Source organism: Leptodactylus fuscus, chromosome 1 (genome assembly GCF_031893055.1).
Source record: "Leptodactylus fuscus isolate aLepFus1 chromosome 1, aLepFus1.hap2, whole genome shotgun sequence".
Taxonomy (NCBI): Eukaryota; Metazoa; Chordata; class Amphibia; order Anura; family Leptodactylidae; genus Leptodactylus; species Leptodactylus fuscus.
The window spans coordinates 276634154-276649270 of record NC_134265.1 but is presented as its reverse complement, the minus strand read 5'-3'; the positions used below and the strand labels follow the sequence as shown (position 1 = coordinate 276649270).

The 15117-nt window shown below is 40.0% G+C and overlaps 1 protein-coding gene across 2 annotated transcripts in view; it reads left to right on the top strand.

The window, feature by feature from the left end:
- The window catches only part of MAML3 (mastermind like transcriptional coactivator 3), a 267295-nt gene that overhangs the window by 65143 nt on the left and 187035 nt on the right, over positions 1 to 15117 (top strand). The window lies entirely within an intron of this gene.

The following is a 15117-nucleotide window of genomic DNA, read 5'->3' as shown; positions in this document are numbered from 1 at the left end:
TAAGGGAGAATTTCTGGGATATGATTTTATTTTTTGTCTATTTTCTGTATTTAGTGTTCCTTAAATAGGACACGAGGCCTCAGTGAGAGATTATATTACCTAGTAATGATATTCACAACTAATATCTATGAAATCTCTCCAATAGCCTGTAATAAAGTTACGACATCATTCTTCTTTAAATATTCCCTTTTAGGTAGCAGATTTGCCAGTTAGTCTCTGAATTTTGAGTATCCTCTGTACGCCTGGCAGACTAGTGTCACGCAGCCATCACTGGCAACAATACCCGCCCAGTGTAATAAAGGTATATGATTGCATGCAAACCAGCTCGAGTTATTACAAGGTTTCGGCTAGACAGCTAAGGAGGAACCCTTCTACTAAAGAGAACATAAATCTAGCAAATAATTCATGTGGAGACACTTCTTGGAAAATGCTGGGCGGACTAGCAGCGTCTCACTCGGCTGATCTCTCTGGGGTTAATGGAACTGGAGTGTAAACACTGGCTGCTTGAGAAACTAAATTAGAAACAGGAAGGAAGTGTAGCTTGAAAGGAAGCATCTTTCCATCTTTGTTCTCATGCTGTGTGTTGTTTCATGTGATATTGAAAACAAATTATATGCCATATTGTTGGTGAAGTCAATTATTCTGTGTACATGAAATCCTCTTATTATTTGAGGTTTCCTATAGATTATGTGGGTAGGGCACTGTACCAATGAATTAGACCTAGTAGTAGTAGTTATAGAAACCTTAAATATGGGGTTGCTTTTAGAGCCGAGCTTTGAGACATTTTCATTTGCACTGAAATGTCTGGACCCCGGGATCATACCCAGAATGTAGTGAGAATGCAGAAAGTAGCGTTACTTAATGTAGAATATGAGGGCACATACAAGCAATGGATTATATCATTTTATATAACATGTAAGAATGGATTTTCCTGTGTCACAGGTCCTGTAAGAGTCTCCATCACAGATCCTGTCAAAAATCACAAACAAAAGGTACTGCATGCAGGACTTTTTAGTCCTGTAAAATTACAGAGATCATGATGGACACCTTGCACACTGCATTATAATCTATGGGATTCATCAGAATCTGATTGTTTTTGTTATGTAACAGGTCAAGATTTTCATTTTTCTGTTCTCCTGAAACAGATCTTAAGGTCTAAGGTCCCATGCATAGTTGTTTTTTGTATATGTTAGTATACGGATCCATTCATCTCTATGGCCATATACACATCAGATCAATGCCCAGGCCATAGAAACCATCTGAAAAATATGGAGCTAGTCTTATTCCTGTGGTAGCACAGAGTCGCCCATACAAGTATATGGGATCATACAAGTCTTTTTGTGGAGCCCAGTTTCCAACCGAAAAATGCAGAGAGAAAAGTCCTGCTTTCTCAAATGGATTTGTGGATGGAATCCCCGAACAGAAACCAAGCGCTGGGTTTATTATAATAAGATTTTGGCATTAATCTAGTGTAAATCAGCTGGTGTCTAATTTAGGGTCATATATGAACAGGGTCATTCTTTATTGATATGCCCCAGGGCTTAGGTGTAGCCATCAGTACGTTTTCTTGCACCTAGTGGATGTAATGGGTTAGGTTAGTACGGAAGCAAATGTTGTGCACTACATTAATAAGTATGACACTTTTGCAGTACCATTCTTTGTAATATACTGGAGGTTTTTATCTTTTACTTGAATCTCTGTATTAAGTATGGATCCACGTGGCGGATATAAGTCTATGTTGTGCTCTAATATACGTTGTGAACTACGAAGCAGTACTCTAGCATTTCCAGGTATACATGTTAACTGAGCTGTATGGTGTTTAACGTGACAATCCACCATACTTGAGTTCCCTGATCTAGTTCTGACACGGTGCTGCCTCCTGACTACAGGCATTGAAATGCAAATGACAGCGGTAATTGGCTAAGAGATAAATCCACAATGAGCAGTGAGCAATGCAGCAGGGAGTTAAGTGGCTAAGTGACAATTACTGCTCTACATCCTACAGTATCATGAGCGGCACTATCGTCTGTCCTCTGTTTAAAGGTGTTGGAGCATATTAATTGGAGAGTCTGGCTGTTAACAAGTCTCACTCAGTTGCTCATCACATTGAACAGGGCAAAGCTAATCCTTCTTGTTTTCAGGGAACACATTTGCCACTGTGGTTTGAGTGACGCCAGACCTGCGATGAAAGGGTTAACATTGTGTCAGCATCGCCTCTCGGGTTAATCCCAGGGCCTGGTACCCAGAAGCATCTCAGGCTTCTTCTGAGTGTCACGGCTCAAACATCATGTGTGAACAGGTTGTTCTGTTCAATTATGAGGCTTTGAAGTTTTCTCTTTGGTTTTTCAGCAGAGATTTCCAGGGCTACAACAATTTTATGTAATGATAGGAGAGTTAATGAGGTAGGAAATGTCTCCTAATAAAGAAGAACCTCCTGAAAATAAAGTCATGGAAATAGGAACAGATGAGAGACCGAACTGCATCTAGGACTTGTCCCCATATATCGTGAATGGGCGTATTGTGTTTTATTTGCATGTTTTTGTTGGAGTATTGTCTTTTTGTCAGTTGCAAGTCCTCTATTATCAGTCATATATGACTATAAATATTCTGTCTTTGAGTAGTCGATCACAATGATATGCTAACTTTATTCAAGCAGAAGTCTCAGGTGTTCCTTCAAGGAGAACTTCTTTTCGAAGTCATCGACTATGACTTCCACAGCAACCAGTCTGCTCTGCTGAGAGCCATTAGGACTGGACATTGGCAATTAAAGCGTTGCCAGTAATAGCGAGCAGTGCGGTGGGAGAGCTCAGAGGCGCGCTCCGCTCATGATGACAGCTAGCGGAGTGTGGCTCCACTCTGTCATATTGTGTTCTAATGTTCTACATGGGAGCTGTGATCACTCACATAACTCACAACAGTAATGGACGTCTAGCCTGCCTTTATTTTAAAGGCATTTTCCATGTTTTTCCACTGACATGGCACTGTATGATTTCCAGAGCTGAGGGGCTGCACTCCAGTTACGTCTTATGGTTCATGTTGCATGGCCCCTAGAAGTAGTCTTGGGAGGGGGGATAGCATGCTTATTTTGTTGATAGTGCTATAGAATAACATGAAGATACCTGGAAATTTTCAATTAAATCCTGAAACTGCTGGATGTCTCCATTAGTCCCATAAAATACACTGGAGTTCTGGTCGAGCTTGTGCACCACCACTCTATTCACCTGGGACACGTCCATATAGGAAACCACTGCGGACTTTCTGTGAAAATTGCTGCGGGACAAAACGCAATGCGTTGCTGCAACTTTTTATTCCGGTAGCACTTATTTAATGCAGCCTTATCTTATGGCTATGGTCCCATGTTGCAGAAACACAGCATTTTTGGATTCTGCAGAAAAAAACACTAAATTTTATAATACCAGTAAAGTGAATGCGATTTCATTTCACTACATCCATATATTTGAGGGGGAAAAAATTGCGGCGGAAAGGCACGTGTTTTTGAAAAGCATAGTATGTTACTTTTAGCTGAGGAACGGCAAGAATTTACCTTATGCATTTAATAGGAAAAGAAAAAACACAGTGAAATTTCCTAAAGGAAAAAAATCCAACACGTTTTCACTGCGTTTCTTTCCGTAGTGTTTTTAACTGTGTTTTGCTAGGTAGGACCTTAGCCTAAGGAACATTAGAAGTGATAGACCCGTTGTGCAAAAAGTAGTTTTTCTAAAATAATTTCATAATCTGTAAGTAGATTCTAGTTTCTGGCCGTGCACATAATATAGTTTTCCTTATTGGGGATTATTATATTTTCTATACTTCACGACTTGTGCCTTTCAACTGAGAAACAGTTTTTTCCTGCATCAGTCTCTGCCAAGGAATATATCCTCCTCCCACAGCTGGAAATGATACACAGAGCAGTGAGAGGTGCAGAAAATATATGTACATAGATTATTTGGTAAGTGACTATACCTGGGTAGCAGTACTATTTATAGCACACCGCACAGTGACTTACAATACTCCAAGAACACTCTTGTTCCGAATGTCTTGTATGTCACATCTCAGCCGGCCAGGAGACTAATAGAAACTTATCATTTACTGATTATCAATGACACAGCAGTGTCTTTACATATATACTGTATACACTTTATACAGTGGCTGCTCACCCCGTACCATGTTGCTAATAAATTGTATAGTAATACATTTCTGTATAATGTCACTAGACTCAATAAGATATACATTGAGGTTTTTCTCCACTGTGTCATATTTATGCTTTGTGTTGTTTTTTGACGGAAATTAAAGAAAACCTTTCACCACCATCAGCTCTTACCATCTGCAGATAGGCGCTGCTCCGCTGATTCCAGTGCGGCTGAAATTCTTTCTGTAGCCTCCACCATTCCCAAGTAGTCAGTGCAGTTTATTTTTAATTTTTATGCCTGATTTGCCAGTTGGGCCCTGTACTATCTGCTGGGCAGTGCCAGTCAGGAGCAAGCAAGGAGGTAGTGACAGCGCTCAGAATCACACCCCTTGCCTGTTAGGCCCCATTCACATGGGGCACGGGATGGCGTATTTTGGTCCCGATTTTGATGCGGGAAGCCGCGTTCGAATAGGACTAAAATGCGCCTGCCGCAACTGTTGCGGCTTCCCGCTCCGGAGTAGGCCCAAATGAATGGGTGCTGCCTGAATCCGCCTGAAGAAAGGGCAGCTCACTTCTTTTTATGTTATGTTGCCGCTCATGGAAAAAGGAAGCTAGCAGTCTGCATACACCTCTATTGTGAGGGGGGTGAATTCTGACGTGGATTCAGTGCCAATATCCACCCCCTCTTGCCCCGTGTGAATGAACCCTTACATCCTGACACTGCTCACTTGACAATGCAGAGCCTAAATATCTTACCTGGCAATAAAACTAACAGCACTTATTGCTTGGGAGTGGTGGGGCTAGAGAATGTCCAACTGTGCACTGGAATCAGTGGAGCATGGTCTATTCAATTCCTTAAGAAAAACAGGCCTGTGAATTTGTGTAGAATTAAAGTGATGGGGGGGGGGGATCTGTGGTCATGGTAGAATCCTAGACTGACCAAGTAAGCTTACATTTCTTTTTTAACCTCATAGTAACTTTCACAGTATGATTATCAGTGGACCACTGTAACACTTTACTTACCAATATTCCTTTCATCTGGATGTAGATCTGTTCTAAAGGCTTTCTAAATCCAAAGCTATACTGTCAAATGTACAGTAGAAGTGACAAAGAAAGTGCCTGATCTCTCTTTTAGTATCCTACTTAAGATTTCCAGTAGTCTCAGCACAAGCCAAGTGTTGCTTCTGCTTTATAGACTTTGGTTGAAGCCTCTGTACAGCCAGGTCCAGGGATAATCATTTCTTCAGAAGAGACTTTTGGCATTGTTCAATTTCTTATCTGCGAGAGAGGCCATATTACTTCCTTCACAATACAGTATAGTTTTGTCAAGAGAAATAGAAAACAAGAACTGAATTTTTCATTCTGTACTGTGGAACTGGTATTGTACGGTATCTTTGCTGAGCAAAGCGACTGCTCTCTCTTTCCTTTTTCATCTTTGCAGTGTAGGCTCTTGAACACGGCATTTGGGCACAGAGAGGGGTGAGGCTTTGGATTGGGAGGTTTTCTTGTTCTAAGATTAAATTCTGAGCCTGGTGTAAGAACGTTTATGCTGTATGTGAAAATTGTTACCATGTTACTATAGAAATGATATTATTTCTGCATTATGTCAAATAGGCATTTATTTCCTATTTATGTTCTTCTATCATTTATGTCTATCTATCTGTATGTAGATTGGGAACATCTAACTATCAATCTATCTATCTCTATATGAGTTAGCTGACAAATCCTGTACTCATTGGGTCAGACAGAAATAGTCTATGTACCGCAGAAACGTCTCGACAAAAAAACGTATTACAGTACCTGCACGGTGGATGGGATTCTGGTTCATCCCATTCGCACATTACAGGAAAAATTCCACAGAAGAAATTTTTTTTGTAAATCGTAGGATGTCGGTTATACCTACGGAAACGTTGGCGGTTTCCATATAGGTATAATAGGGACAGAAAGAACTGCAGCGGAAACGCATCACAGATTTTTCGCAGAGCTTTTCACAGAAAGTCCGCAGAGTTCTGCAGACTTTATATGAAAGCCATGCGGAAAAATCTATGATGAGTTTTCGCTGCAGATCGCTAAATGGGGCTTTAGTCTTAAAGGCAAAGCCAGGAGTAAATGATAAAGTATGAAGGACTAGTTTGCATTCTTATGAATCTACTGGTGGTTTTGGCTTCAGAAATTGCAATGAAAACATGAATTACATGTGATCAAAATCCCAAGTACAGGCAGCCATACACACTAATGATATTGATATGGCTTGACACAGTTTTTTTTTGTTGTTGTTGTTTGTTTTTTTGGAGGGGGGGGGGGAGAATACCAATGCAGTTTTTAAAACAAAGTCAGAGAGTGATACAGTGGGAATGAGAACTATGAATATGTAGTGTACTGGTATTTAAGAATAGTTTTAGACAGTGCAAACTTAGACTAGGCAGCCCTTTGAGATTTATTAATGCGTCTTATGTTAGACTGCCTTGTCTAACATCATCCCCCTGATTAGTTGTAGAGATGAGCGAGTACTATTCAAAACTCCAGTTTCGAATAGCACGCACCCATAGGAATGAATGGACGTAGCCGGCACGCAGACTTTGCCGGCACGCAGGGGGTTAAGCGACCGGCCATTCCTATGGGTGCATGCTATTCGAAACTGGAAACTCGCTCATCTCTAATTAGTTGGTTTAGTAATTTGAAGTGTTTTTCTGCATAATTTCTTAGACACCGCCCCTTCTCACATAAGCCACACTCACCTGTACAAGTTGTAAGTGTCTAAATAGTGTCTAAAACACTTGATATACTGTATGACAGAATTCATGCTGTTAGTTGTCATGCCATAAGGAATTAGGAAACATACCGTAACAAAGAAGAAAACTATTCATGCATATGTATTGCAAGCATACATTTATATATGATAAGGCATATCTCAGGGGCAGTGCATATACTGATTATAGGGCACTTATTGCTGTTTATTGTGTTTTGTAAGAATGTATCCTGTTATAAAGTTTTTTTATATTCCAAATTTACACCCTGTACTTAGTACCCATAATATGTATTAGGTAAAATCTGTAACATGTCCTGTAGTCTCCTTATTTAACCCTTCCCACCGATGCCATTTTTCATTTTTTGCATTCTCATTTTTTAGTCCCTGCTTTGCTGAAGCCTTAAATTTAAATTTTTTTGTTCACAGAGTTATATAGAGGCTTATTATTTGTGACAAATTCTACTTCCCAATTGTAGTATTCAGTATGATGTACTGAGAAGCTGAATAAATTCAGAATGGGATGTGAGCACTAAAAATTGCTCGTTACCTATATTTTGCAGGTTAGTAGTGCAATTATAGCGATACCATATTTATATATTTTTGTTATGTTTTAATACCATACAATTTTTCAAAAACTTTTTTTTTTATTTGAATCAAATTTTTATATTTCACATACCGGTATTTCTATTTTATATTGTACGAGCTGTGTAATATGCGGGTTTTTTGTGCAGCAAATTGTATTTTTTAGTTATACCACTTTGATTAGCTTTTTTAAAAATATTTTTTGGATATTTTTTTCACCATATGTGATAAATATTTTTATAGTTCAGGCATTTTTGTAATGGGGATGCTTATTGTGTTTATTTATTTATTTATTCAGATGTGATGGAAGGGAAGAGGGTGATTTTCAATGAATTTTTATTTTTTAACATTACTTTTTTTTTTTTTTCTTTACTTATTTTTGGACCCTTTAAGGGATTTGAACTCTTGATTTTAATGAAAAAATGTGGCTGCTTTTTGCCTGAGAAACCTCTCTAAGGCTGGGGCCTCATTGGCCGGAAACGCCACAATTTGACCGTGGTGGAAACACTGCAATAAAAATCGCGCCGTTTTACAGTACTTGCAAAGTGGATGGGATTCATGCGAATCCCATGCCCACTTTGTGGAAAAAAATCGCAGTGCAGACAGGCTGCGATTTCCAAAACTGTCATGGTTTTGAAAATCACAGCATGTCAATTATATTTACGGAAACACCGGCGGCTTTCCTATAGATATAATTGTAATAGAAAGTCCGCAGAGGAAAATTCCTTGAACTTTCTGTTGTAGGCGCTGCGGGAAGAACCACAATGCGTTCACGCCGTGGCTCTTTCCGCAGCACTTTAGCGCTGCATTTACGCCCAGTTGGGCCTTAGCTTCGAGGTCCCAATATTAGGTGTGTCTCTCTCCTAGCTAATTTGCAGTTCCCTCCATTGTTACCAAGTAAATTCACAGTCATGGAAGGGGGAGATGCTTTTCTCTTTTCACACAGTGAATGCAGATGGGAGAGGTTGATTCTCCTCACAGCCAGCATACACATGTCTGCAAACTGTTGCTCTGTGCAAAGGACTGAATATTCTGAAAATCTCTCAGATTACAATGTAAGAAAAGTTTTCTATGTATCTACTTCTGGCTGCTTGTTTAATTACAGATGTGATATTGTTTATAGACAGCAAGCAGCTTTCCTGCCTGTGTGCAAAGACAGTTTTTTTTTTTCTTGTTTTAGCTGCTTGGCTACACGTATTCGCCATATATTTTCCATGTATCTACAGTCCAGTGTTCCTGGATCTACTATATGATGGTCACTTGGGCTTTTATCAGCTATTTTTTGCTAATGTATAGTCACTATTCTGCCCCTCTACCAGGGGTATCAGTTATGAATAGAGGAGAGGGCAGACCGCTCCTTATTGTACACACCCACAGCCTAAGAACTGTAAAACTGTTTCAGCAAAAATGTGATTATTAGCAGCATTAATAGAACTGATTGGACACCATGTATGAAGACTTAAATAGTCATAGAACAGACTGCTCAGCAAGACCCTGCACATATTTCAACTTTTCATGAAAACTCAAGTACCCTTTAAATAATACTCTGGATATCAGCGATCTCAAACAATACAGTGGTGCTCCTGCTTTAGGAATGGCTTGGTTGTAATTGACTGGTCTATACCTGTTTTTCTACCCTTCAAAAGCTCCAACCTTGTTGTAGATGACAGTATTACACATCATGCATTTAATATGCATTGGTCAATGGGAAGGATTGCCTACAACTCTTTCCTGCCTTCTGTTTAAAGAGGACCTTTCATCAGATTGGGTACAGGCAGTTCTATATACTGCTGGAAAGCCGACAGTGCGCTGAATTCAGCGCACTATCAGTTTTCCCGATCTGTGCCTCGGATAAAGTGCTAACGTTCCCGGTACCGTAGCGCTTTACAGTCAGAAGGGCGTTTCTGACAGTCAGTCAGGAACGTCCTTCTCCACAGCAGCGCTGTACACTGTACAGTGTGAGCGGGGAGGAACGCCCCCTCCCTCTGCTCACAGTAATCAGCCATAGACACACTGTCGGCTTTCCAGCAGTATATGGAACTGCCTGTGCCCAATCTGATGAAAGGTCCTCTTTAAACTAGCTATTATTTTGTTTCTATCAGTAGCTACAACTATCCTGTGTGTATTGTACATACAGTGTGGAAGTACCTTTGCTAGCCTATTTCTGCTTGTACTGGCATTAATTTAATTACAGTCTAGAGAATAAGACAGTGAAATATGTGGCATGGAAATAGTATATATGGGCCTCACATCCCCACACGTGATGCTGTAGACAGTAGTAATGGCAGTACAATGTGTCCTGCATGTTAGGACACACAGGATAGTAGTGGTTGCAGATAATCTGGCTTTGAATAGGGGAAGAAAATGTTTAATATTAGAAGCAACACTGTGCATTTTAAGGGCTCACACAGAAGAGGGGAACAGTGCTTCTGACTATGTTACACTCCTTCCCCATTTCCTGTAATACATCTCAGTATCTATGTTCTAGATATGGTCTTTACATGATATCATGGTAAGTTATAAGGTAGTGAGACACCTAGTGGTCAGCACTTTGAAGAATCTTTCAGAACAAAAAAATAATAGTTAATAAAGTGATTTTCACTTTGAATGATGATCGCATTGGCTATCATATGAGCACGTTAAGTCAAGTGGCCTAAGAGACCATTTAAATATGGCATACAATAAATATTGTCATTAATCGTATGTCCATCTCATATCTTGTTTGTAAGCTGTGTTGATATCTACAGGGCTCTATTGACTCACCATTTTTATCATACGTATGGCCATTGGGACACTATTGCCAATATAGGCTACTGTATTCCTATATAGTGGCATATGTCATAGCCTTCTGTCTGATGTACAGTATATGCTGAGAAATGATGTAAGGAAAGCCTTAAAGAATGTTGCTCACGGTTTGCTGTTTTGAATAAGTATAGTAAAGTAACATGGCATAAGTTGTCGTGCCATCTTTGAGATTGCATATGGCTATGCTACTGCTCCATACAAACTAGAGTTGTTAAATAGGCCTTTGTTTATTAATTAGGCTAAAATGGAATGTCAGCAGAAAATGACCTATTGTTTATACCAAGCTTTGTGTTAAAGTATGCCTCCAATTAGAAAACAACTTGTCATAAATAAATAGGGCTGCTGAATATAAGAACTTTGTGATCTATCTTATTAAAAAAATGTATTTCCTTCTTACTTCATAACTCCATCAGGCTGTTATTTTTTACATAGATGTCTATGGAGAGGGGAGGGGGAGGAGGTGGCTGCTGGAAGGCACACAAGTAACGGCTAATCCTACATTCTGCTACACTGTGATCCAGAGAGCTCTTCTGACTAGGGTTGAGCCGATCTTGACTTTTCAGGATCGATTTTGAAATCCGATTTCCGTTCATTTTTCATTCGAACCCGATCTCGATCCCAATGCAAGTCAATGGGATTTTTTTTACTAATCGGAGATCGGATTTTAAAAACAATCCTATTCACTATAAAGCATGGAATCTAACAATTAAACGCTTTAATTGTTAGAATCCACGCTGTGTAGTGATTTTTTTTTAATCACTAAGTAGCCAGAGGATTTTTTTTTTAATCCTCTGGCTACTTAGTCCCCCCTGGTGTCCACTTACCTGCATTGATGGCTGGCCCGGTGTTCTCGTTCTTCTTCACCTCGCTGCCCCCGCCTCCCAGGTTAGGAGAGTGTGGGTGGGTACAGGGCGGGGAGACGTGACGTTTCCCCTTCCAGTACCCGCCCACACTCTCCTAAGCCACAAGCCCCGCCTTCTTCCTAGCTCTTTAACACTAATCTGGGAGGCGGCAAGGCGAAGAAGAACGAGAACACTGGACACCGGACCAGCCATCTCTGCAGGTAAGTAGCTAATAGAGATGTTACCTAGTCTCCCATTAGAATGAATGGACGCAGCCGGCGCGCAGGGGGTTAAGGCTGTGTGCCCGCTGCTTCCATTCATTCCTATGGAACCACAGCGGAGCCTTCACACTGAGTGTACACTCCGCTCAGAATGAGCGGAGCATATATTCAGTGTGAAGGCTAACATTTTTAGCTTTTCCCACAATGCTTGGCCAGTAGCAAAGCATTGTGGGAAATAATCACTGATCTCGATCTCACCTAAAAAGATCGTGATCGGAATTCCGATCGCGATCATGAAATTTTCTCGATCGCCAATCGGAATCCGATCACGATCGCTCAACCCTACTTCTGACACTACTGTATCTTCAAGACCAGTTAACAGCCCCCTCCCCTCTGTGCAAAGAGAAGATTCTATATAAAAACAAAACAGTCTAAATGAAGGATGAGCAGACCAGTCTATATATATATATATATATATATATATATATATATATATATATATAAACAATGTTTATTTACAAAAAGTTCTTTTAGAATTACACGTACACTTTAAACATTTGTTTTAGAAGCTTTATATATTTTAAAAAATAAAACCCTACAATATTCTCAGTGACCACTAAGACTAATAATATGGTGCCACATCAAGGGAAATGTATTAGGATCAGTGCATTGCGACTATATCATAATATTTTAAGACTCCATCTTCTTAACAATTCTGGAACACCATAGGAAGTCCCATATGGCAGAATTAAAATCTGTGTCAGTATTTTCACTGAGTTATAGTAAATTGGATCGCCTGAGGCGACCCCGCTCTTCCCACTTTCATCAAACGAGAAGCAGGATTCGGAAGATTGATAAGAAAATGGCCCATTAATGCTAGAAAACATACATAGTATTCTTTGTGCCTTTCTCTATTCTGTATACTATTCTGTTCTCATCTCGGCCTACATTTTACCATGACATAGATAATTTCTGTTATGTGACCCATTCTGATGGTGAGAACTCATTTATTCACCCACCCAACACAATGTTTTGCACGGATGATGTCTAGAAGACTCCCATAGAAGTCAATAAGTTATCTACAGACTATTTCTGCTAATAGTCCATGTGGCTGCTGTAAGGCTTATCTCTAAATGCTGTCATAAATTCAGGTAATATAGCTACACCCATACTAGAAAAGGAATTGGAAAAATAAAAACATTTTAGAAAATGTATGATGGCTTACAGCGTTTTTTGCCAGATCTTGTGAAAAGAAATTGTAATGTACAACACTGAATACTGTAGTAATGCAGAATTATGCCTTATTGATGTAGCATACAGCAGCATACATAGTCCCTAAAGCTTTGTAGTATAGGATTCTATATGCTGCTAGCTATGACTAAGAAACAACAGTTTTGAAACGCGGCAGCTTTTTAATGAGGTCTGTCATTTAACCGCATATATCAAGTTGTCCATGTACTACCTGCATATATCATCTGCATGTCTACAATTTTAAGTATGATTTAATAAAAAGAAAATTTTAATGAAAAGAGGATATTGCTGGACTCCATGCTCGTTTGGATTGCATAGTCCCTACAGCTTTGTAGTATAGGATTCTATGTGCTGCTATACATGACTCTGTCTTGTGCGTGAAGCTTTATTTTTACATGGTGGAATTCTGCAGTTCCATCTCGCTCATTAGAGGTGTGAGCAGACATAGGGGCATATTTATTAAGTCTCTATGCCACTTTTCTGGAATAAAAAGGCACAATCTTTGACTTTATAAATGTCATTTCAGTATGTGTTGCATTTTTACACTGCACTTGACAATTTCCTAAAAGGCCAGTTTTGTGATGTATATGTGTTGCGAATTGTAGACCAGCAAACAACTGTTGTAGATTTCAGTACGGGTGGACTACACTTGTCATAATGGAGATCCTCCACTGGAGCAGATGTTGTCCTAGGCTGGGGTGGAAACCACCAGTCTTGCTAAATCTCCCTATATATCAAGTGCTGTGTTAATAGCAAATAAATACTATAAGTGACAAAGAAGTTTTGGAAAGTTAAACTTATGGGAGTGAAATATGGATGGTCAAAGTATTATATCGCACAGATAACTGAGTAGGAGTCAGGAATTATCAGGGAACCCTGTTATTTGAGCACAGAATGTTTAGAAGAAGCTTCCCAAGCAGACTGGATTGAGCGAGTTCAGGGCAGTAGTTACTCTTTGTGAATGGCTTGCTCTGCACCATGTGTGCGTCTTTGCCTGAACAACAGAGGCAAACCACGGTGTGCGAGTATGTCAGCCAATGGCATAAAAAGCTGGAGAGAGCTGAAGCAGTCGGGATTAAAAAAGAAAAAGAGAGAGCTTTTGTTTCCTCGGCAGATGCGTTTAAAGATGCTGAATTGCTGCTTTGATAAAGCATCGTTGTGCATTGCCAAAAGTTTGGCTGCGGTCATGTTAAAGACAGAGGAAGAAAGCTGGGCTGCAGCCAAAGCATGCCGCTAATGCCTGGTGTCAAGGAGACAAGCAGTCCCTTTCCACGTGCACATTATTCTAGTGTGACTGCGATGGAGCATTAGCAATAGGGGCTTTTGTCTGAAGGCCTTGTTTAAAAGTTAATAAGATGTAAAAGTCGCTTGGCGTGGTGGCTGTCCCCATGACATTAACTCACTTCGCTCAGAGGGGAAGCTGTGTATCACTGATCTCACTAGAATCGAGACCTAGAAAAAAAGAGATGGGTTTCGTTTCTTTTATTCTTTAGTTGATTTTTAAGGAAACGTTCAGTGTTCCAGGTCTCATACAGACTAGTAATGTATATGGTTAGAGTGGTCAGGAGTCACGGCGTTGTGTATACATGTTTCCTATAATTTCCACAGCAGGGAGTGCCAACCCTCCTATTGACTTTGCTCAACTGACTATGGGACACGGTTCCTATAATCTTGGCATAGTATTTCATCCATTATCTCGTTGGAAGATTTATTACATTTGTAATGCAGCTTCAAGAAAAGTGAAGTACACATTCTGTCCTAGTAAAGGGGACCCACCACAAGGTCTTAATGTCCCAATGACATACCTGATCTGAGGAACCTTCACTCTGAGCATTTTGGAACAGCTGAATGGATTTGGATAAATCAAATGTCAAAAGATATATGCCCAGTTGGGCTATGTTCACATGGCAGGAATGGAAAATGAATGTGAGACAGGCCCCCTCCTCAAATTTCTTTTCCATTTCCTCTCCTCTGGCATCTGATGAGATAAATGATGAATGAGCCTAATCGGTGGAGTGGTTCTCCTGCGGACTCTGTGGCTGAATCAGCCACGGAATCTGTGGCAAGATTGAGCAGAACGCTTATTTTTTCAGCATCTTGCTTCGATCTCTGTATTCCATTGAAAACAATGGAAGAAAATCAGGGCAGAATTTGGTGCTGATTTTGAAGTGGAATCTGGCTCAAAATCAGCCCCAAATTCCACTGTGTAAACAGGCCCTTAATGTTTATACAAAATAGGGCCTAATAGCTAAGTGCAGTTTTTTTTTTTTTAATGTAGATTATGAGCCCCATATAGGGATCACAATATACATTTTTTCTTTCATTTAAGTATGTCTTTGTAGAATGGGAGAAAATCCACGCAAACACGGGGAGAACATACAAACTCCTTGCAGATGTTGTTCCTGGTAGGATTCAAACCCAGGACTTCACAGCGCTGCAAGGCTGCAGTGCTAACCACTGAGCCACCGTGTTGCCCCCACTAAGTGCAGTTTCTTTGGGGAAGGGTCTCTGTGTACTATATGTTTTACAGTCTTACCA